Source organism: Alligator mississippiensis, chromosome 4 (genome assembly GCF_030867095.1).
Source record: "Alligator mississippiensis isolate rAllMis1 chromosome 4, rAllMis1, whole genome shotgun sequence".
Taxonomy (NCBI): domain Eukaryota; kingdom Metazoa; phylum Chordata; order Crocodylia; family Alligatoridae; genus Alligator; species Alligator mississippiensis.
Window position 1 is genome coordinate 51,571,842 of NC_081827.1, and position 21,617 is coordinate 51,593,458.

Below are 21,617 nucleotides of genomic sequence, written 5' to 3' on the forward strand. Positions count from 1 at the left end.
AAAAAGGATCTTCCCCCCCTACCCCATCCCCCGTTATTTACTGTTAGAAAAAAATCTTTAGCTATGTTCAAAAGGGATTCTTAAAAGGAAGTATTTGCCTCATTAAGAATTTTCATTAAACAAATAGCCCCCAACCTTCCCCATCCCCCCCATACACAAACACAGTTTTTCAAGGGTTGCCAAGGGTAGGTATTAGTCCATAAATAGGTACCAGCTTGACAATGAACAGATGTTTAACAAAAGCAAGTTCTTTGTTTGACTCAGTATAGGTTATGCCCTCAAACTTACTGCTGGTGGTGGATGAAACAACTTGCTGTACTAGCACTTATTAGTCAATTTGAATTTCAAGATGTTCTATGACCTAAAAAGTGCTTTAAGGAGGGAAGAAACATCACTAAAGCTAACAGCTTCATCCTATAACTTGCCAACTGTCTGGAAGACATGCAAAACAGACAACATTCTACTTGCACCATCATTAAGTTACATTTCAGGAGGAATCATTTAGCCATGGAGTATGCATTTTCTTTGAGACTCTTATGACAGAGAAAGCCTTTCCATTGGAGTGAAGTCCTTGTTAACCAGAATCCCTGTTACATCAGATACATTTTACTCTGTTGTGACAGTCCTCATCAAACTATACATACATGGAACCAGAGCCCAAAATGGTAATTCACAGAGAAACAAATTATAATACTTACGTGTACCCCATATTACACAAAGGAATTCATATCCCCTCTGTAAAATTAAATAGTAAATAAATGTATTGCTAAATAATCAGCTGGAAGCCAAAATTTCAACCAAAAAAGCTCTTTAAAGGACTAAATTAATTCACTATTAATGGTCTGATCTAATAAATCTAATTTTTAAGTGTACTGAAGCAAATGGACACTTTTGTACTGATGTGGGTAATTAAAGTACAAGAGCTTCACAGACGCAGAAACGTAATGCAGCCCTTTTATCAAAAGCAGTCACTCTATCTCAGGCTGACAGTTAACAGCATATGATCTAGTAAACAAATACTTTCACACAGTACAAAAGTGCCATTAAAGGCCAAAACTGTCAACACAAATTCCATTCTTACAAGAGAAAAAAAAATATAAACTGTTGATCACCTCTGGTTGCCTTAACTAGCATGGAGGTTGTCATGGAAACATTTCTGCGAAGTTCACAGTGATGAAACACAAACACTTCCAGTTTAATTGCTATTAGGTTTAGCATACCACAGTTTATTTATACTCAAAGCGCATTATGACAAAATGCAGCAGAAAGTAAAGCTAGTAATGATCTGGCTTAACAAAGCGAAGGCTGTTTTTTTTCCTCCCCAAAAAGAAAAATAAAGTAAAATTAAACCAAACATACCAGAAGTTTCTGATTTTAAATTAAAGCAAACAAAACCAAAATGAACTACCTTCTTCCCAAAAATGCCAACAAAACTTTTCACTACAATGTGTGTTGCCTATGATTATACAGATCTTAAAACAGAGATCGGAATATATTAATTAAAATATAAAATGCCTCTTTTATAGTGCAGAACATACATAAACCTACAAATGAAAGGATATTCACCAGATAGGCTCAAAACAGGTTCCTGCAGCAACTGATGTGTATTGTAAACTCATTTACCAAAGCAAGCTGAAGATGCCTCCCCTATTCAAGTAGAATAGGCCTTATCCTGCAATTTTTATGTTGGCAGAATACTCCCGGAAGAAACTGGGAATTCTGCTGCCCTTGTGCAGACAAACTAGATCCAAACAGATTTCAAATTATATCTCCACCTTAATTTGTGGACATATATCCTAGAGATCTTAATTTTATTCCAGTGTATACAATGGGCTTTCCCTTTTATTTTAATAGTACTAAACAAAGCCCAGAGATGTACAAAAGTTACTGGTTAAATTTAGAGATCCCTTTTACATACAGCTAGATATTTTCTTCCTGAATAGTCTATTTACTTTTAATAAGTAGTAAAAGTTTTAAAAATCATATTGATTTTGTCCATGTATTAGCAAACATTTCTTTATCTTCACTGGCAAGATGCAATAACAAAGTCACATGGAGGTCAGGGGACTGGAATCCAGCCCTCAAGCCAAATCCCCACCAAATTTTCAATAGGCAGTATAGCCAAAAGAGTGCACAGGGCTGGCTGAAGAGTAATCAGGATTAAGATACAGAGCACTTTCCAGCCAGTATCTTCTATGCATATAGTATGAACATGTTACACTTACCCCACAATGTGGGCCAAAATTCTAAAACCTCCTGGCATTGCAGCAGAACTACATACTGCACTCAGTCTACTACAATGACTCTTTCCCACTCATCTCAGTGTTTTCTTTGGAATAGTGTACTAGGAGGAAAAATGTCTTCATGAAATAACCAAAACTTTATTGTTTTATGTTTGTTACCTTGTTGGCACGATCAGCATCATCATTTGAAGGAAAATATGCTCATCTTTAAACCAACTTTAGTATTCTCATTGTTTGTCTTCTACTACTTTTTCAATTTTCTTCCTCAAGTTCTTTCATTTATTCCCTCTGCACTCTCTCCTCTCCTGCAATTCCAGTCATTCACAGGCTTTACACCATTTTGTACCCATTACATTTACCAGCAACAAAAATCACTATTGCTGACACATTTAAAAGATCATCCTTAAGCTTGATTTGTAGTATTAAGGCCTCAAGATCTTAACGAGAGCAATGGAATTCATAAATCTCAGACTCAGTGCTTCAGGTTGCCCACAGATCCAAGAAGACAACACTGCATCAGTTTACGCCAGGGCGGGCAATTATTTTGGGCAGAGGGCCGCTTACTGAGTTTTGGCAAGCCACTGAGGGCCGCATGACAGGCAGCCCAAGCCAGATAAATATTAATTTTTTAAATTTTTTAGGGACACTGAGGGCCGGACAGAATGGCCTGGTGGGCCACATCCAGCCCCCGGGCCGCATTTTGCCCACCCCTGGTTTACACTCTATTCACAAACTTAGCATGATTTTTATTATTTATTTTTATTATTTATTTTTATTTTATGATTTTTAGCATTTATTTTTTACTAGAAACAATTTCTGTTCGAAGTATAAGCAAAGATAATGGAGAATTTGAAAATGTCAAAAACATATTTCAAATAGGCTAGATCTACCTAGTAAGCTAAGTATACAATGCTTCTGAAGTACAGAATAACTTATTTAACAACACTTCTCATTTAATTCTGCACAATTGAGCTTCAGAAAAGTTATTTTCCCTTCATAGCAAAGATTTAAGGTATGGCAACACATTACATGTTCATATTTTTTTAAAGAAGTACCAGAGTTCATTTATGGTAATATTCTGTTCAATACAGGTAGCCTGCCCATCACCATTGTATGTAATTATCATTGTTTCCCACAGAGAACGATTTTTACAGTAACCCCTTTTGTTTCTGTGATGGGGGTTCTTTTTTTTCTTTTTTGTAGTTTATGATGTCTGTTGCACATTTACTTTAAAAAAAAAACAAAAAGGCACACAGCACACACATTGCCACACAGTCATAATAGAGAAGGCAAGGTCAAAGAAGTAAAAAATAGTGCACTTCTGATGGCATTTATTTCTCCAGGTTTAGACTGGCTCCTAAAGAAGTTCAATCTCTAGCAAAAGCAAATTTAACCCTTCTGATACAGATAACCATTCTGCAGAGAAACACAGCTGTCAACCATAGTCATCAGCCTAGAGTTTTAGTTGGGGTCAAGGCAAAGTTTACGCTGATGAAGACCAAGACCTTCAATTAGATTTAAAATTGTATAGAGAAATCAGTGAAGAGCACAGAGAACAGATCTGATGGGCTCATAGTAGCCCATGCTTCTGAAGTAATGCACATTACCTCTCTGCTGGCCTAGAGCAATATAAATGAGCCCAGGTCACAAGTCTCCTAGGAGGAGGTAGAGTCTCTCAGCATCTATGAGTACTGAAGAGAGGAATTATTAGGCTTTTGCATCTACTGTTTTGGCAGTGTGCATATGTGCAAAATGAAATATCCGAGCACATGGTATTTTACTAGTACCAAAAAGATAACAGTGAACTCTTATTAATCTTTTTATCTGTGATGGACTTGCAAATAAGCATGAAATTTACATAAATTTAGGCTTTAGTATATGAATCTAAAATTGTCCTACAATTTTAGGGTACCGCCCTTGAATTTGAAAATTGTGGTGCTACCCATCTTCCTGTTCTGTCTGGGTCTGTGATAAGCCAAGTGTCCTAGAGTGATAAAGGTGAGTTAGCATACAGCTTATGGTGTCATCCAGTCAGGTCTTGGTGATGTAGTGCTTTATATATCAAATGCTTTATCATATGTCATGGATTTTTGGTGCAAGCATCCGAACGTGCACCTGTCAGAAGTCAATTTGCTCCCAATAGGAGCAGTTCAATTTATGGCCGCTCTTGCCATTCTCTGCCCCCCTGCAGTAGCCAGAGGGAGCTCCAGGCTCCGCTGGGTGCCAGCCCTGGGCCAGCAGGAAGTATGGGAGCTGGTCCTAATCTCCTTGGGATGGGTAAACTGTCCTGGCTGCCAGGCAGCTGCCCCCCAGCTCCATGGAGATCAAGACCTGTCCCAATCTCCCGGCAGCTGAGACAGCTCTCCCAACCATGTGAAGATCAGGATGGGTCCTGAAATCCATGGGACTAGGAAGCAGTGTCCCACTGAGGCAGGAGAGATCTCCCTGTCCCCTGTAACCCCCTGCTGCCTAGGCTGACTAGAAGCAATTTGCTCTCTGTCAGCATCTACACCTGCACTTCAGCACTTTAGTTTAGCACGCTGATTTCTAGTGCCTACATCTACAGGTACTAGAAATGACACATTAGATTAATCTACTGCGCAATTATGGCTGAGCATGTGAGCACTGATGCTTTACTGCAGGTTAGTCTAATGTATAGTAAAGCTTCTCATGTAGATACACCCAGTTTGTGTTACTTTCTGCTTATTACTTCAACCTCTACTAGGGTACTGATCCTTTCGACTTGTTTTTATTGTATTTTATCCAATTAATTTCAGACGATTTCTCCAATTTATCTCCAGTTTTCCTCCACTTGGACCATCTGACTCCACCAACCCTTTCATTGCCTACTGTAGCTCAAATGGGGAGGAATAACCTAAGGAAACAGAAAAACAGGTATCAGAAACCAGGTTCCAGACTTAATGCTTATACACCGTAAAGTAACACTGTAAAGTGTCCAGCAAAAAGCAACAAAATGATCACAAGCGCAGAAAACATGACATAAACAAAAATGGGAAAGAACTGGGACTATTTAATTTGAGAAAACTGAGGCGGGATTTGATATCAGACTTCATATACCTGAAACCTGATTATAGAAAGGGTGGTGATCTATTATTCCCTGCATGCACAATGGTCAGGACAAACAATAATGCTCTTAAACTGAAACAAGAAAAATTCAGGTTAGAAATTAAGTAACCTTAAACATCCTCAGAGTTAGAAAGTTCTTCCTAGTGCAGTTGTGGATTCTCTATTGGTAGAACTTTTTAAAAGCAAATTACACTAATTCTTGGATAGGATGATTTAAATAGAGACTACTGTGCCTTACCCAGGGGGTTGGACTACAGGATCTGCTTCCAGCCCTACTTTTCTATAATTCTACGAAAGCTATCAGCTTTACCAGATGCCCTCAGAAAAACAAGTAAGTTGGATAACTTGTGGAACTCAAAACTGGTTGAGTTCTGGAAACAAAATTGGAACAGAGTGTTTCTAGAAATCCAGTACCATAACATCAAATGGAAATGCTACTACTAATGACAATAATAAAGGCTAGAAAGAATGACCAATGACACTGGGAAACTACATACTTTAAATAAGCTGTGCATGTTGCCATGATGGCCCCTATCACTCTTCTCTGTTTCTGGAGCGAGGTAGTAAGCAGAGGTGTAGCAGCACAGCTCCTTGCTGGGGGAAGCTGCACAGCACGCAGGGCAGCGCCAGCTCCTGCTGTGCTACTTGTAGTGGTGTGAGTAGTAGGGCTGTGTAAAGCTTCCATAGCCAATTCAATTTGGAGGAGATTTGGCCCAATTCGGGGGCCGAATCCAAATCGAATCAGGAGACCCATTAAAATGTCCGAATCGAATCAGAAGCATCCAAATCAATTTGGAGATTTGGGTGGTGCCTGCTTGCTGCTGCAGGGAGCAGGACCCAGAGTCCATGCCAGTAAGTTGGAAGCAGGGGGGCTGGAGGGGACCAAAGGGGAAATCCCACTCAGCCCCACCCCTCCTGGCCCCAGCACCCCTGCACATTAAAAAAAATTTTAAAAGCCCCACATTCACCAGGTGCAGCAGCACCAATCAGGTCCTCTGGGAGCTCGTGGCAGAGCCCTACCGCATGCTGTCCCGGAACTGGGGCAGCTCCAGCACTCAGCCTGAGCTGCCCCAGCTCCTGGACAGCATGCAGAGCCTTGCAACACCCTGCCGAGCCACGCTGCACCCATGTGAAGCAACAGCTGCCGTGCAAGTGCCAGGTGGGGGGCCAATCCCTGCTGCCCCCCCACTGTTCCATGCTATGGGGGGGGGCTCTACCACAGACCCCCAGAGGTCTTGATTGCCGCTGCTGCAACCAGTGAGTGCGGGGCTTTTTTTTTTTTTTTTTTTTTTTTTTTTTTTTTTTTTAGTGCTGAGACACTGGGACTAGGCAGGGCAGAAATGGGAGAGGCTGGAGGAGCAGGCAGAGGGTGGGGCCCTGCTTGCTGCCACACACCCACCGCTGACACTGCCCCTGCCACCTGTTCAATTCAGAGGAGATTTGGCCCGATTCGGCGGCCAAATAGAATTGGGACGCTGATTCAAATCACTGAATTGAAATCACTGTCCCTCTGAATCAGTCGAATCCAAAGCCAAATCCAATATTTGCTGCTTCACACAGGCCTAGTGAGTAGGTGATGCTGCAGCAACCTCTGCTTTTGTGCTCCTCTCCCTCACACACAAAGGCAGCACCTGGGGCTGCTGGCCTATTCAAAACCCCTCAGTTATTCTACTAGAGGTAGGAACAAACATACAGGACACAGAACTTACTAAGTCACGTCTGAATTAGAGCCATACAGTAACTTCCTACCAGCAAGTGGTAAAATTACTGGAGGAGCAGTGTTGGGATTGTTAGTTCTTTCTTCATAGGAAAACAGAGTTCTTTGGTATTCTCATTCTTGGAGATCTGCCTGTGCTGAAGGAGAAGGGGTGGAGTCATAGATTCCCTTTCAGTCTTTTATATAAAATCCTAAGTGTTAAAGATGAAGAGTGACCGGAGGCACTACAGGCTTTTCCCCTGCTTTTTTTCAGTAGCAAGGATCCTGTTCAAGCCCAAAACAGAGTTACTGTATCCATGGGGGTAGGACTCTCAGGGTCCCCTGCTGTTTCACTGCTTGGTATTACGGAGCAACATGAGACATAACTAAGGTCATTCAGGAAGGCACCAAATATTCAAGTGTGGCAAGCCTTAAATACACTTCAGTATGAATCAGAAAAGGAATCAAACCAACAATCATTGAATACAAAGCCCTTAATTCAATGTCTTAAGTCATTCGTATCTCCCAAAATGTAGGCACTCTGTTCCCTAGGTATCAAATATTTCAAACATAAATATGAGGTTAAGATCAATTGTTTCCTTATTGACAATATTTTTATTACAAGTCAGAAAGAACTTCAACAGATGCATTCTTGCCTGGCTATTGAACAACACAGCAAAGAGGCTATGGTTTCATATGTTTATTATAAAAGCTTAGTTGTCAAATCACTCTTTGACAATTAAAAGCTGTGCAGTCCTCATTTATGGCCTAATTCACAATAGCACAAAACCAGCCTGTCAGCTGCAGTTTTAACAACAAAAACAGAAAGTAAAGGGTAAAACCTCTGACAAAAATATCAATAAACATACAAAAACTAAATGCAATGCTGTTAATCCTACTTACAGGGAAAAGCAGATGCTAACAAACTGTTACACTCTCTAGTTTACAACTGGTGAATTCCAGGCTATGTTAAGATTACGTATATAAAAATGCTCACAAAAGAATATTTAAAAAAAGTCTAAAATTTATTAAGCCTTCAAGCTGATCCTACAGTCTGGCAAATGTTTGTAAAAAGAAAAAAAAAAAATCAGTGTTAAGTAAACATTTCAGACCTCAACCTTCTTTATATGCCTTTGAACCTTTGCTTTCATGTGCAATACCTGACAGCCCACTGAGAATAACTGCTGAAAGCCCCAAAGATGGGTAAAACAGAATTTCTGACTCAGGAAATAAAGATCAGCTGAATAGGATTCCCATATGGCAAACCAGATCAATGGAAAGCAAGACCAAAATTTACAATATCTATACTGTATAGTACAACATGGAGGTTGTCTTTTATTTCTGGTAGCAAAACTCCCAGTGGCCAAGCATAAAAGCAGACACAAAGATTATACATCCACTAACAGTAAATTATAAAAATACACATTTGTACACGTAAGTGCAGAGAAGAAAAAGAAAAATTTCCCCAACCTTTATTTAGTGACTTTTAGTAATTGAAACAACCAATTAATTGCACCCAAAATACAGAGGCATGTATTAGTATGAAGGGTGTATTTTCAAAATAAAAAAAAAAACAACCCAGCCAATTGGACTACAAAATAAGAAAAGAAACATTCTTTGGTGCAAAACTCAAACAGCTGCAAGGCTACTGCTGTGATAGCATGTGTGTATGAATGTGAGAAAATATATAACAATGTTATTACTTTTATTTCAAGATTTCCTGCGAAACCTCAGGTTAGGCTTATGAAGATGTTCTTTAAAAAGCAAAGATAAATCCAATGAAGGGTTTTTAGACCTTGAGAGAATGTTGGGGAAGGGCAAAGGAAAGAAAAATAACAAAGCAATCAATCCTGAACCAATACAGAAAGACACCAACTTCAATTAACAGGGTTCCACTGTTGGGAATCCCAAAGCAATGCACCTACCTACCACTAATAGCAAAATGTCTCAGAAGTCGCATGTGGCTAGAAGCCCATAAGCAAAACAAAACAAAAACAAAACAAAAAGCTTAAGTTTACAGATCAAGCTTTCTTCAAACTTAAAATAAATTTTAAAAAAAGCAAAACCCTGTTAGTATTTTAGCAAAAATAGTAAATATTTAATAAAGAATGAAGTTTATTTCCTACCTATGGGGGCTTTTTACCATCTTTAATTTTCCCTGAGCCTGATGAAAGGCATATGAGCCCGAAAGCTTCCAGAAAAAGATATTTTTTTTGCATTTTCTTTGTTGGTCTCATCTCTGACCCAAGAGTTCTAGAGTTTTACAAGTATTTAATAAGTACTTATTAACCACTAAAAGGTTAGCATGAGGCCTGAAGGCTTCTGCCCAACCCCCCATCAACTGCTCCTGCCCCAGCAGCCTGGAGGGGGCTAGAGTGCCTGAGCTGCAAAGAAGGAAGCCAGTCTACCTACTCTGTAGGTAGTTGATGTGACCAGCCAGGGAGGAGGAAGGGGGGAGGCATGGCTGCCTGCGCTGTGCATGCAGCAGGTAGGGCACTGTGCAGCCTGCACAGCATGTGCTGTTGAAAGGGAGCCAGGGGTGAACTGGCCTTTCTGGGCTGCAAGAGTGGCTCGGGAAGCGGGTAGTGCTCAGCAGCCCATGCAGCTGGGATGGGATGGAAACAGGCTGCCCGCACAGTGGAGGGGGAAAGCCACTGGGCAGCCTGGTCTGTGTGGGAGAACCGTGAGGGTGCCTGTCCATCCACATGGCATGTGGCCCCTCAGTCTCTGGCCCCCAGCTGCCTGGACAGTTGGACAGGCCTGTACACAAATTAAAAAGGTGTTGAACACAATCCTCAGGCCCATTAAGATTTCTTCATCATACTCCAGCATTAAAACAGATTTAATGACACAGTTGTATTATCCACCTCCTCCAGCAAAATGGTATTTCCAAGCACAAAGCAGCATACAACTCCAGCAATTCAACAGAATAGCCTCAGAAGCATGTTTTAGAAATGCTGAGGAGAACCAAGTAACAGGCAGCTAGGAAGGTACCTCACACCAACCCTTGCCTGCCCCCACCCAGCCTGCTACAGGTACAACTCATGGTAACTGAAGTCACCTGTCATTACAAGTGGACAATACAAGTTTCTGACACATTTCCAAAACAGTTTTCATATTTATGTGCTACAGACAAAATATATGATAAATATTTAGATTTTACTGGTAGTCAAGTAGAATGGCCTGCGCACATCAACTGCACTCATTACTACAGAGCAATACAGCCATGCAGAGTTCAAGCTGATGAAACATTTGTACTACACCAATGGCAGCCAACCTTACTGGCAAGCGTGTCACATGTTAAGTCCAAAGTATGAGATAGTGCCACTCTAATAATCAGCCACTTCCATTGCCCACTGCTGACAAACCCTGTCACCAATGGGACATGGCAACATTGAATTTCTCAGCACCTACCCCCGCAGCTCCCATGGGGCCAAACCTTTCAGCCAGCACTGACCTCCAACTCCTATTGTCAACACCCAGGACTTGCATGCCAAATAGACCAGTTGCCCATGCCACTTGTGGCATGCTTGCTGAAGCTGGCCACCACTGTACTATACCACATCATTCTGTACACATATGTGTTTTATACACAGTCTCCGTGGTACACTGGCAACAACAATTTGAAATGGACTTTAATCATAATATCAGATTGCGCTGCAAATATTATCACTAACAAAGTAGCCATAAAAAATAAAAGCCAACAATAATGTTCACAGAACAATCTTTCACATGCATAGTGCTAAAGTGGAAGGACACGGGAAACTATAGAACTCAAAATCCCACAATTCACTTCTGAGCGAGGAGAACAACAATTAAGAAGAGGCATAATAAGAACCAAAGGCTGGAAGCTGAAGCCAAGGAAATTCAAATGATATATAAAAGCACATATTTTTAAGCAGTAAGGGGATTAACCATTAGAACAGACTAATGGGAGAAACAGTAGGCTCTCCATCTTTCAATGTCTTCATATCAGGACTGGACTCCTTACAAATCAAGACTAGACAATAAGTTTTATCCAAACATGCCATGCTTTAACCCAGTGGTTCTCAACCTTTTTAGGGCCAAGGCACCTCTCAAAAAATGCCTGCTTTTAGCTTCCACTTGTTTTGTGACTGCAGAACCATAACAGAGTCATTCTTCTGTTGCAAGGTACTCAGAAAGATCATAACAGGTCAGAATGTGTTTGACACTGTGGATTTCTATTTGAAATCTCTAGGTTTGTCCTGTGAATCATCTGTAGGTGTTTGTATACCTAACAGTGCTATTATTGTGCAACACCCTTTAAGGATCTCAAAGCACCCTGCTTGAAAATGGCTGCTTCAGTTTGTCACAAATTAGTTCTATTCAGTACAGATAATGACATTAATATAATGGCCTAGAATTTGAATGATTTAGGCTTACCTACTGCCTTAAACTATGAATTTATGAACTAAAAAATGCAGTGCACACACTACATTGGGTTATTTCTCCCTCTGTCCTCCCACCCCCCACTGAGCAGAGTCTGGTCTTCCCCTCAGTCAGGGCTTTGCTCCAGCATCCTCACTTGTCTCACCTGTCATCCTCATGTCTTCAGTGGGCAGCTCATTGGGAGAGGGGGCCTTGCTCTTAGGGCAGAGGTATTCCTACTGGCCTCTCTCCAGATCCATTCTGTCCTATGTGAGGTCCTCCCAGTGCTGGCCTTGCCTTAGTACTATTTAGTTTCATGACTCTTGTCTCCCTCCACACTCAGTATCATGTCCTCCCTTTCCATGCTGTCCTCCTCCCTTCCATACTGCACATGGCAGGGCCTCCAAGCATGGGCTGTCCCTCTTTAAGAGCCCCTTTTTCCTTATCAACTCATACTGGGGGAACATTACACTCACCCCCAACAATGAGATCACAGCATAGCAAATGATACCTAACATGGAACAGCAATCTAAATAGCTAAAATTAATAATCTGTTCCCTGACCTCATAATCTCCTTGCTCCCTCCTTGCTTCAACAGTGTGGACAATGCCACTTTAATTCAAACCTGTAACCTGGGCCTCACCTTCAAATCATCCTTGCCTTTAAGACCTCACATCCAGGTCACATCTAGGTCTTATACACTGTTTTTGAATAACAACATTTCTAATAGACAGCTTTTCCTATCCCTCCACAGAAGTCCAATAACTATGATTCAATTAGATCATCTCTCTCAGAAATACATTCAAACTTGATTTTTAAATGTTCATTGATAGAGCCCCAGGCAAACTGCTCTAGTGGGTAATTACCCTCAATGTCACACATTAGTACATTATTTCTAATCTAAATGTATCTTGTTTCAATTTCCAGCCACTGGATCTGCTATTTTCTGTTATGCCACAGAGCTTTCTATTATCAAAATTCTGCTTCCGTGCTTGTATTTAAGGCCACATAGTAAAAAGATGGCAAAGGTGGTTAGGCACATACCTAAGAAAACAATTGCAAAAAACTGCATCTCAGCCATCTAATCCTCAAGATACCTAAAATCCACAGCTGTTTTCCTTTTAAACCCAACATTCTGCCTCTCCATGTGCCCAGAAATACTTAAGTCTCAAAAGTCCTGATCATCTCTTTGTCTGGTTCACACCTAAGCCCACTCAGGATCCTAAAACTAAGTGCTTGTTTGCTTAAGTCCTGTAAGGGACTCTCCCTCATAGGCTCTCTGAACATAGCTAGAGCAAACCAACAGAATCAGACTCTTCACAAAATAAAGTGAAAAAAAAGGAGGAGTCCTTTTAAGCAGTAGATTTAGTTGTCCATGCTTGATTCCCTTCTTAGTTTGATAAGCTTTAGACCCTCATTTCCCACCTTTCTGGGGAGTGGCCTAATCACCAGGGTCTCCACTCCTCTTGTTGAAGCTGTTTCATTGAACAGAAAAGAATTCTTAATTCATATGCTAAAGTAAGGGAACATGGCCGTGATTAAAAACACAAACAAGAGAAAGGGAAGACTGGAGTTCCATTCCGTATACTACAGAGTTGAATGCATTTCATCCTATCCATCCAGGAATAGCACACACCAACTGCTGAAACTTTCTTAGCCTGACAAAGGGTTTTTGAACCCGAAAGCTTGCTTAATAACTATTCTCCAACTATATGGGTTGGTCTAATAAAAGATATCAAATTCATCCGGAACCTTGTCTGCCTTTCATCCTATCACTATTTCATATAAAATATATAAGCAATCCCTGGAGCAAGGATTAGGAGGTCTTCTCCCTACCCAGGGGAGTGTCCTAACTACTGAGCTAGAAAGTCATGCTTATTCTTGCCCCTTTTCTGACCCACAGAATTTTGAATTCTACTCTGTGTGATGGCACGCCTTCAGTAGAAAGGCAGACAGCACTCCCAGGAACAGAGGAGAAAACTGTAACTATGTCTCCCACTGAGTAAAATCCCCCAGTTTCAGTCTATTATATACAGTACTAAGAAAGGGTGACAGCACAATTACCTCTTCCTACAGCAATGTCTTAAAAGAAAAAACAATCCTTGTTTCATTTTCCTAAAATAAATTTGTAAAAGGTTATCGGTTGTGGATTCCAAGCAGATATAACTGCAGTCCTAGATAGTACCAAACTGCTAAAGAGTACAAAAGAAATATCTTGGTGTTCAGTGTTTCCCACTGGCTATCTCTAGATAGCTGCATGCAGAATATGCTGACCTTAGGCAAGTCCCCGCTCAATGGAGCTGGCTCTTTTGGATCCCATTCTGAGATACTCAACCTCACTCTGAGAACCTATATTTTAGGCAACTAACTCCTAGGGACTGTGGTCCTTTATATATCTGTCCTAGTGATCATGTCACACTGTATTTAAAACATAAGAGACTGAGCCCCCCTCAATCTACGAGAATGAGCTCCCTGAATGTTGCTTAAAGCACATCTTCTTTCCAATTCTTCAATCATTTTGTAGCACTTTTCAAAACTCACTCTGATTTATCACTACCTTCCTTAAAGTGTGAACATCAGAATCAATAATGCATTTCAGCAACAGAGGTACCAGCGCCAATGACAGAGATAACACAGAGACATCTCCACTCCTACTCAAGCTGTCCCATTTAGCACATCCAAAGATCACATGAATCCTTTCTAGCATCCCACTGGGCATCATGTTTATCTGGTTAACCACTGTGATCCTTGAATCTAGACTACAGACCTTCGGGGGCTTTCTTACCAAAGAAAAATAGTGCTTAGTCAAGGCAGTTCTACCTTGTTGAGCCAAGTACATCTCTCCCTTCTGTGCTAACTTGAATGGCCGCACACTTCTCCTGAGTGTTGAGGACACTCAGTGTCCAAGAGTCCTCTGATCTTCCTCCTTCCCTCAAGGGAGAAGGAAGGAGGAAAAGCACTGGCTTCCTGACAGCTCACCCAGGAGGAAGGTATCAGGGCAGCCTCTAGGGATCCTGCCACCTGCCCTGCCAATAACCTGACTGGCAGAGGGTGGGAGTGTGGGGCATTCTCCTGAAGCAGGAAGCAGCCCAAAGAAGGTTCCCACTATAAAAGAAGAGACTCTGCCCACTGCTCTCCTCTGGTTCCACTGTGAGGCATGCAAGGGGGTGGGGTACAATGCTCCTGCAGCTGCAAAGCTTCCCATGCTCAGGCAGTCTTGCAGTCACAAAAGAATCACTTCCCCTGCCTCATATTCAAATGCCTCTAGGTGGAACCAGGAGCTTGTGGAAGGCAAGAGACAGCTGTGCAACCACTGCAAGACAGCCTGAGTTCAGGCATCCTTGCAGCCACAGGAGATTCTCTGGAATCAGGAATCATTTTCAGGAAGGCTGTCCCCAAGCCCAGTTTCCCAGTCCCCAGGCTTTAAAGAATGTCCATTTGGGCAGCATGAGTGGGGACTGCAAAGCCCTGGGAACTAGGAACCAGATCCAGGGAAGATATCCCCATCCTGGTTCACAGCCCTGCCCATTTTAAATGCCCTATATGCTTGTCAGGTGAGCAGTACATACAGTGATTTAAAAGCTGGGAAGCTGGCCCTGGCCCTGGTCCTGCTTCTCCAGGCTTCCAGATTTAAATCTCTTCCATGTGCAGCCTATCTGGACTGTACACAACATGATTCAACACTGCATTTGGGGGGGGGGGGGTAGGAAGAAGGAAGTGGGGAGAAGACAGACTGTCAAGTAATGGGCTCGCCTAAGGGCAGGGGTGGCTCTGGATGGAGAGCTCACCTATGTAGCTCTCCAGCCAAGGGACTTGAATGCATGTACCAGTAATTCTTAACCATGGTGCTGTGGCACGCTAGAGGCCTCTGAGATCTTTTAGGGATGCCACAGCTCCCAGCCCTGGGTACAAAGAGGCAAGTGCTGGCTCCTCCAGATGCTGGGCACCCTGGGCCTTTCCCAGTATCCCTGTGGCCCCTCCTACCAGCTTCAGGAGTATAGGAATAAGCTGTGCTGAAGAGTGCAGCACCTATGCTGACCACCCTCACAGTCCGAGTGGTACACTCTGTCACAGACAGACTGATGCAGAGCCACACGTTTTCATTCCGGCTCCTTCCCCCACTCCTTCCATGTTCCCGGAGCTGGTGGGAGGGGCCACAGTGAATGGGCCAGCATTCAAGTCCACAGAGGAGTAGCAACAGGGACCACAGTGACCTCCACAGATACAGACTGGGGTCAGGGACAGGGAAAGACTATGGGAATAGGGGGCATAAAAGGGCCCTGCTCCTGCCACCCTCATCTGGCACCAGCCTCTTCACCAGTGGCCATTGTCACTCTTTTCTGCTTTGTTCAGAGACAAGTTCTTCCTTCAGGGGTCTAATGATCCACCCCACCCCATCAACCTCCCCAATCTGCCCTGCCAAGAAGCCCCTGCCACTCTGAGCACCATACACCACCTCCTGCTGTGCTCTCAAAGATGCCCTGCCTGCTACTGCCTGCCCTACCATCCCACAAAATCCTTTTAAGTTTGGCATGGGGTCCAAGAAGGTAAGCATTGTAAGAAAAAATTTGTCTTTAAATGGGATGCCACTACATTCCAAAAAGTTGTAAGAGGTCCCTCAAGTCTTAAAAGGTTGAGAACCACTGGCATGTCCACTCTTGTTCCCAAGCTATTTTTTTAGCAGTAAGAATTCTGGAGAAATTCTTACCAGTAGCAATGAACATCCATTCTCAACCTAAGTATTACACTATTGCCTTTATCAACAAGACTTGTAGTCTCATCAAAAATATGATATCAAGGTAATCTGATAAGATCTAATTTTCCACAAAACCCTTGTGATTGGCATTAATTATATTACTTTCTTTCAGTTCTTTATTAATTGAGGCGTATCAGCCTCAATTCCTTATTTTACCTGGTATCGATGTCAGACTGACATACATATTTCTAGCTTTGCTAGAACTATTGCTCAACCTAATATTGCAAAGTCTACAATCCTAGAATTCTTAACTATAAGGAAACAATCATGCTACATTCAAGATACTCAAAAAATTAAAAGAGAAATCTCTTTACAAAAGAAACACCATTTAAAGTCTGACTGCCTTTCTGATTTCCCTCATTCTTTTTTCTTATTATATGTATATATTTTCAAAATATGAACTGGGAAAGAGGGAAAGTAGAACCTCTAATGAAAAACAAGAAAAATCTTTCTTTTGTCTTATTGTATTATATTACCAGAGATCAGCTGACTGTATTGGACACAACAAAATAATTGGTTTCACCTCTCAGTATTCTCACAAATCCAACATTTAAGTTTTATTTTTTTTAAACAACTTCAAACAGTAAAGCACTCCTCTTTACTATCTTCATCTCTTCCATGTCATCACCAAAAAGAAAGTAAATTGGAGGAAAAGTCATAACAGCTTGGCCATCTGTTTTCTTTTTATTGCTCATCAATAAACTCTTCTCATATGACCAAAAGGATATTTCCAAGCAGTCCACTATGCCTACCCCATTCAAGATCCACAGGTGTTTACGAATGAAAATCTCACCTGCTGCAAAGCATATGGGGAGCAGTATTTAATTACTTGATTCTGTAAGCCTAACTCACTTCACAGAGTCCTTATTCATTCAGTTAGTCCAAGGGTTGTCAACCAGGGGTATGCGTACCTCTGGGGGTACTTTGAAACATCCCAGGGGACACGTGAAGATGGAGCGCCGCCGTCCCGCGTTGCTGCCTCATGGGCAAGGCCAGGGCAGGTGCAAGGCCAGGGCAGGGCGAGAGCAGGAACGCACAGACTCTGTGCTGCCGCTGCTCACCACCTCCCCGGCTGCCTCCCCCCAGCCCCCACTCCACCCCGCTCTGCATCCAGCCACTCACCACACCCCACTGGGGGTACACTTACTAAAAAGGGGGTCACTGGGGGTACACTTATTTAAAAAGGTTGAAAACCCCTGAGCTAGTCAAACTAAATTTCAATGGGACTTCCTAGAAGAGTAACAGTTACAGAATCATAGGTTAATTTAGTGACAGGTGAGTCTCAGAAAACAAGCTACTACAGGTGCACCAAAATATCAGTTCTATATTGAATTGGCACTGATAAAAGGCTTTTTTTGGCCAGTGCAGCCGATAACATACTGATAAATAAAATATGCCTTCTGGCCAGGGCCTCCAGATGCCACATGCATGCATGCAGCTGCAGCATGCACACAGCCAGGAGCACAGCCTGGCAGTGTGGCAAGCAGCACCCCGCAGGTAAGTCTGTGAAGGAGAAGGGGCATGGGGGAAGGAAGGGGCATGGGGCGGGGAGCAGATCAAGGTCCCCATGGTGAGGGAGGGAGTGGGGCAGGGGTTGGGGTACTGCCCACCCAGGGCAGCAATTGGGACCCCGGGGCCAGGGCAGGAAGCAGGACAGACCCGCAGGCAGCTCGCCCATGGGGAATGCAGGGGAGAGGGGGAAGAGGGCAACTCCCCACCACTGCACACACCCCTGGGGGCCCATATGGCCCCCCAGATTTGGGCGTGGAGTGGAGGGGGGCTGCCTACTGTGGGCTTGGGTCTTTCTGCCCCGCTGCCCTGGGAGCCACACACTGGCTGTGCATTGCCTGCCCGCCCAGCTGCAGTGGGGACAGTGAGTTTGCCTCCTAATGCCAGATGAGTGGGGGGACGCAGTGCGGCCAGTGCATGGCTCCAGGGCAAAGGCAGCAGGTTGGAAAGACTCAAACCCACAGTGGGCAGTCTACACTTAGAAATGGTGGTGGCAGGAATTGAACTAAGGCTCATTTGACAAGCTTTAGTTCAAGTGGCCATTTTAATCCCCTGGATGAGCCACCTGCAGCTCCCTCCCACTCCCGCCCCATCCCCAGGGTCCCATTCAACCCCAGCCCCAGCTCCAGCTCCAGCCCCTGTCCTTCTCCACTCCCTCCCTCACCACGGAGGCCTCAATCTGGCCCCCCACCCAGACACACCCCTTCCCTTCCACAGACTTACCTGCTGGGAGCTGCTATCCAAACTGCCCAGCTGCCCCCCTGTAAATTGGCTATCAGATCAGTATCAGCCAATAGGGGTGTGCAAAGCTTTGGTCACCAATTTGATTAGGAGAAGATTTGGCCCAGTTCAGACGCTGAATCACCAAACCCAAATTGAATCGGGAGACAAAAAAACCCCTCCAAATCAATTTGGAGCCTCCGAATCGATTCAGAAAGAGATTCAGAAAAAGATTCAGAGATTCGGAAGGCAGTCTTGCAGGGAAACAGAAACTAAGAGAAGGGAGGGGGAACAGGGGGAAAAGACTGACATCTGTAGCTGATTAGTGACTGTGATCTTTCCCCAAGTCCCCTTCCAATCACAGTGCTTTGGGGGAGGGACACAGGAACAACACATAAGCTTCTGTCTGCAGCCTTTCCGTCCCTTTTGCGAGCTGTTTCTGCCTCAGCACCAGGAAGGCCCCCTGTTACAGGCTACTATCCCTGCTGTTTTCATTTCCCTGTGCCATAACATACACATACAGTCACATGTCACAAGTTGTGCTGGTCAACACCTTGAGGCACAGTTTCCCAGAAACCCCTGCACCTATCTCCTTGAAATCTGACAGGCCCCATGCCCTCAGAAGGGGCTACCATCCCTGCTGTTTTCATCCCACTGAGCCTTCACACACACAAAGTCACACATCATAAGTTTTGTTTTGAATAGTTCGAGGTGCAGTTTCCCAGAACCCCTGCACCTATCTCCTTGAAACTTGGCAGGCTCCATGCCTTCAGAAGAGGCTACCACCCCTGCTGTTTTCATCCAAATCTGCCAAAAACTATCAAAGTTATAGGTATTTCAGTGATTCCCCATTATAGTTTATGGCTGAATCACCAAATCTCTCCAAATCCATCTCTAGCCAGAATTTTCCGACACCAATTTGGCCAAATTGATTCAGAACAGTGATCCAAATCTCCGAATCAAATCACTGTCCTCCAAATCAGCCAAATCCAAATCAAATATTTCCCTATTCGCACAGGCCCGTCAGCCGATATGCCTAGTAAATAACCAGCTATCAGTATCAGCCAAGAAAATCTCTATCAGTGCACCCCTACAAGCTACCAAAGTAACTGGACTCCGCACAAAGTTCTTCAAAAGTCTGACAGGGTTCAGTAGACAGAGTTGTGGACAGAGGACCCTATAAACAACTCAAGAGAAGCAGAAAAGATAACAAAAGGGAAATGTTAGAAAGCTTAGGGGAAACAAGTAAAAAAAGAGACCCCTTAGAAGATTTACTCACCTCTAACAATTTTTTCTTTCAAATTAACTCTTAATCACTCACAATGAAACTAGTTTGCCAAATTCCACATCAGAATGTATTGTTGCTTATAGTGTAGCTGAAGAAAAAAATGAAAGTTAATTACCAGCTCTTCTAGATACATTTTTCATGTACATATTCTCATTTGAGGGTCTCTCTTACACCAAAACTTCAGAGAAGGTAGACCGGCAATTCTTAAGCAGGGTGCCACAGCATTCTGGGGTGCCTTGAGATTTTTTTCAAGAGTGCTATAGGTATTACACAATGTTAGCACTTTTGGGCTCTTTGTCCCTTTGAGAGACACTAAAAATTGTATCAGTCCCCATCTGGAGACTTCCTGCCTTAGCAGTATTCAGACTGTACTCCCAAATTGAGGCAATAATGGAGAATGTGCACTTCTTGGCTCCTCAGTTTCCTCTTAACTATAGTTCTAAACTGCATCTGACTCCAAGGAAGAAATGCAGGCAGGCAAAATTTGAACAGGTATATGAACAAAAACATCTCAAAGAGCTCCAGTTCCTGGTAAGCAATCTCATTTTTTTTCTTTGAATAAATGTCCAAATACTCATTCTCAATTCTTGGCAATGTCAAAACAGTGCCAAAATACTCAGAGGTGACTGTCAGAGCCCCACAGATGAAGACAGGCTGTATAACTAGTCTGCTCTATATGCTTCTGCAATGATAAAATGCTTAGTGACAATATGAATGGTGCTCCAAGGGGCTACCCTACAGATATCATCTATAGAGACATTATACAAGGAGTCTCTGGAAATGGTCTAGGCACTCATGGATGTGGTTGTACCACTGAAGGTATGGACCTATCTTGGCAGTCTCATGGAAAAGTCCATTCTGTTAGAATTGCTGCATTGATCTCAATGTAGATTTCATAGACGTTATGGCTGGAAGGGACCTTGAAGATCATCAAGTCCAGCCCCCTGCCCCAGGGGCAAGAAGTCAGCTAGGGTCAAAGGATCCCAGCAAGATAAGCATCCAAACATTTTTTGAATGAGTCCAGAGTAGGTGCCTGCACCACTTCTGGAGGAAGTCTATTCCAGGCCTTGGGGGCTCGGACAGTAAAGAAATTTTTTCTTATGTCCAACCTAAAATGGTCTTGGAGGAATTTATGACCATTGGTCCTTGTTTTTCCTTGGGGTGCTGTGGTGAAAAGACATTCTCCTGATGCACACCCCTTATGTACTTATAAGCAGCCACCAGGTCCCCCCTGAGCCTGCGCTTTTCCAGGCTGAAAAGTCCCATGGCTCTCAACCTCTCCTTATAAGGCCTATCCCCTTCCATCTGATCATGCATGTGGCTCTCCTCTGGACTCTCTCAAGCTTCTCAACATCCTTCTTGAATTGTGGAGCCCAGAATTGGATGCAATAATCCAGCTGTGGCCTCACCAAGGCTGAGTACAGCGGGAGGATGACATCCTGAGATTTACCTGAGATGCATCTATGGATGCAAGACAGAGTTTTGTTTGCTTTACCAGCTGCGAGATCACATTGGTGGCTCATGTTCATCTTGTGGTCAATCATGACCCCCAAGTCTCTTTCAACCATGGTGCTAGCAAGCATAGCACTGCTGAGCCTATAAGCATGCTGCAGGTTCCCCCCCAACCCGAGTTTGAGTACCTTACATTTATTGGTATTGAACGTCATCAGGTTTGTATCTGCCCACTTACTAAGTTTATCCAAATCAGCCTGGATCACTAGTCTGTCCTCAGATGTGGACACTATGCCCCAAAGTTTAGTGTCATCAGCAAACTTGGCCAATGCGCTTCTGACACCAATGTCCACATCACTGATAAAGACATTAAAGAGAACTGGTCCAAAGACAGAGCCTTGGGGGGACACCGCTGGTCATAGAGCACCATAATGCTTCGCTACCATTGACTACTAATCTCTGGGTCCAACCTTGGAG

General features: G+C 43.2%; 1 protein-coding gene across 14 annotated transcripts in view; it reads right to left on the reverse strand.

Moving 5' to 3' along the window:
* The window catches only part of FOXP2 (forkhead box P2), a 686,563-nt gene that overhangs the window by 632,532 nt on the left and 32,414 nt on the right, over window positions 1-21,617 (reverse strand). The window contains exon 1 of one of the 14 annotated variants that reach the window (XM_059725968.1): window positions 19,680-19,770. The exons of the other annotated variants lie outside the window; for them this stretch is intronic. The gene's annotated coding sequence lies outside the window, so the exon portion shown is untranslated. Of the gene's footprint in view, window positions 1-19,679; window positions 19,771-21,617 lie in introns of those variants that run through there. 14 annotated transcript variants of the gene reach the window in all.